The following is a 3426-nucleotide window of genomic DNA, read 5'->3' as shown; positions in this document are numbered from 1 at the left end:
ATATGGTTGGTTAAAATATATATATGTATATATGTGTATATATATATATATATATATATATATATATATATATATATATATATATATATATATATATATATATATTTTACATTAAATAATACATAAATCAAGATGTTCTTAATGCTTATTGTACATACAAGTTTTATAGTTTATCTCACTTGCAAACCATGTTCTGTGCTATCAAGTGGCACGCATACATGTAGTTATCCAGACTATGCTGTGCCAGTCATCACTATCAGTAGGCACTTACACCTGCCCTGTAGCTGTTGCAAATGATACATCTAAAAAAAAAAAAAAAAAAGTAATTAAGAAAAACCATGGGCTTGAATTGGCCCCTTCTGCATCAGCACACCCTTACTGTACATTACCTACCTCCGTCTGTCCCTTTCCACCCTCGTTCTGCCCTTCAAGTCATAGGCAATAGTGTCATTTGCGTACAAACATGAATTGCATGCAATTACGTTCATTGGGGTCAGGTCCATTTCTGAGCATGAGCAGAGGTATTTCACGCCATGCAAATGGATGTGCGTCCAAACATGAATGTGCCTGTTTGATAACCTGGTTGCACAGCTGATCTGGGGCCCGATTCATTAAGGATCTTAAATTAAGAAGTTTCTTATTTCAGTCTCCTGGACAAAACCATGTTACAATGCAAGGGGTGCAAATTAGTTTTCTGTTTTGCACATAAGTTAAATACTGCCTGTTTTTTCATGTAGCACACAAATACTTGATAGTTTATTTGTACACTGAAATGTAAAGTTGATATTTGTGTGCTACATGTTTCCAATCACGTGACATAACGTTTCGAATTAATCTTTTTTTTACAGTCACTGTTAAAAAATAAATAACAATCTTAACAATATTACTAATTAAACATTAATTTAATATTGTGAAAGTTGTGAAATGTAGTCAGACATTTCTACAGGGCCAATCCAAAAAGGCTTGTTGTCATGCTGTAGGGGGGGGAGATTTAAAAATAAATCAAACATGAATCTTGTATATTACAAGGGGTACGAAGGTCCACCATATACAACAGGGATGCCTAGGCCATTCATGTTGTCGATAAGCAACACACTGGGTGGAAAAGACCACATCGGCAAGAGGGAGAAGAGGTTTGTCAGGCTGCAGCAGACATTGTCAGACTGCCAGATAAGGTGGGATGTTATATCCCATGTAAGTTATCATTTGGATTAATGTTTAATATGTGGATTTCCAACAAAACATGTTTAAGTTTTGTGTGAAATTAGCTTTTAAAAGACTATTTCCTGACCACATTTGCCCTCCCCATGCAGTTGAGACATCTTAAGGCAAGGGGTAGATGGGCAATAATTGGCATCCTTTATGGGATCCAGGCATTTTCATCTGTTAGAAGGACAGCAGCGCACAAAACTAATTGCTTATAAACTTCATTTAAAAAAAAGCACAAGGGTGATTATTCCAAGTCCTTAGATGCTGTACTGAATATCCTTGATCAGTACCAGTTAGTGCACGTGATCATAAATCTCATATCATCCACTTTCTTCCTCCCCATTTGTAGCTGTGGAGCACTGTCCTTCTGGTCAGTCTCAGGGGGAACTTGTGAAGCACCAATTTCTGTAGCTTCACCTTTTACTCTGTCATCAGCACATCTCATAATGCTTTCCCCTCTCTGGTTCTTATCCTGATCTTTCTCCATTGTCTGTGAATAAAAAAAAAGCACATCTACAAATTATTAAGGCATAACCACTAATAAAGATATTTCAGTACTTGATAATTATGCAGTCAACTCCGTCCACCTGACATTTCGGTTAGAAGGAACTGTCTATAACAAATACCAAAATACTTTTTCTCAGCTTTATGGTTTAGAACACTGAATTGTCAGATTTGTTTCTTACAGCCTGTCTTATATTAAATGCCGGCTGTATTAATAGAGAGTGGTGTCTCTTTCTTGGATTACGTGTGCTCTATTAACTTACTACCAAGATAAAGGGCAACATGCGGCCGTTTTGAAGGTTAGACAGCCCTTGAAGTGTACCAGGTTGCCCATGACTGCACTATGGAAGCTCAGTTACATAGTGCATGAAGATCCATATGTATCAAGAAGTATGAGAGACACCAGAACTGGATGCTGGTTATACTATTACTAGGCTTTACAGAAAAAATGTTTACAAACAAAGTTGGTATAACTGTATGGAAAGTTTTAGGTATGATACATAGAAGCACACATACTGTATTACTGGTATAGGGGTGTGGGCACATAATCATTTTGTCTTTTGCATTTTTATACTGAAATTTGTATTTTCTGCTGTTTTCCCCTCTGCCAGCTACAGGCTTGTGCAGTGCACTACAGACTTAATACAAGTTGTTGTTGGCGCATTCCTGTAACTTAGGTACAAAAAATGAAAAGAAGCTCTGGTGTGTCCGAGCCCTAAGCCAGAGAATGCCGCATCGTATCTGCGATCATGCCTCGCACTGCATCACCTGCTCTGTAGTGGCCGCTGACTAATGACCTGTTTGTAGTTCTCACCTATATCACGATTACACTTCCTTATCCCGGTGACGTCGCTGCGCCGCCTACATTTAAAGTCCAGGGGGCGTGTACTATGCTGTCATCACTGACACTCTTAAAGCAGTAGTACAAGTTAGGAACTGGGAGAAAAATCAGCTGTACTGCACCAGTCTTTCATCTGCATATCTACCAGTTGTCCCTAAATTCCAGGGGCAGTAGCAATTGTAAAGACTTTCTTCATGGAAATGTTCCTGTTTTTTAGTATTAACCAAGTGCACAATACATTTTTTTTTTTTAGAGTATATACAGTTCCTATCTCATCTTGTTATTCTGAGAAGTAAACCTTTATTGTCAGGGATTGGGGATGGGGATGGAGTAGGTACAAAGTGATTGGGCCTCCAATGGGGCCCTGGTGGCTACAGATTAAGGTGGGGGTGGATGGGAGCCCCTAGTGAGCCACATTAAACACTGAGTAAAGTGACTGCACGGACAGATAGTGTATCATTCTTCCTATTCTACGAGCACAGAATTGACAGCCTCGGGGAGGCCCGGAGAAGCAGCACTACCAACATAATCATTTATTTATATAGTGCCAGCAAATTCCATAGCACTTTACAATTGAGAATAAACACAGCAATAAAACAATAGTGGGTAATACAGACAGACATAAAGGTAAGAGGGCCCTGCCCACAAGTTTACAATCTATTCCATTGTCCATGACGACTCTATTTTATTGTACAGGGGTATCCAAAATTAAAGGAATAGTTATTTTATCATCTTGATATAAAAATCATTGTAAAAAAAAAAATCAAAAAGTATACTTCTATAAAAAGTACATGTTGGGAATTATAGTTCTCCAAGGTTTATTGTGACGGTATCAATTGTAACATTCTTACAAACATCGAATCAGCAGCGAT

At 38.1% G+C, this 3426-nt stretch overlaps 1 long non-coding RNA gene across 1 annotated transcript; it reads right to left on the bottom strand.

Annotated features, from left to right (window-relative positions):
- Positions 1–883: 883 nt before the first annotated feature.
- On the bottom strand, positions 884–2543 carry LOC142160445 (uncharacterized). The gene is made up of 2 exons (XR_012693228.1): positions 2482–2543; positions 884–1699 (listed from the first exon to the last, which is right to left on the bottom strand). It is a non-coding gene; the product is annotated as an uncharacterized LOC142160445 (long non-coding RNA).
- Positions 2544–3426: the final 883 nt, after the last annotated feature.

Source organism: Mixophyes fleayi, chromosome 6 (assembly GCF_038048845.1).
Source record: "Mixophyes fleayi isolate aMixFle1 chromosome 6, aMixFle1.hap1, whole genome shotgun sequence".
Taxonomy (NCBI): Eukaryota; Metazoa; Chordata; class Amphibia; order Anura; family Limnodynastidae; genus Mixophyes; species Mixophyes fleayi.
Note: the sequence above shows the minus strand (reverse complement) of the source record. Positions and strands in the feature narration are given on the sequence as shown.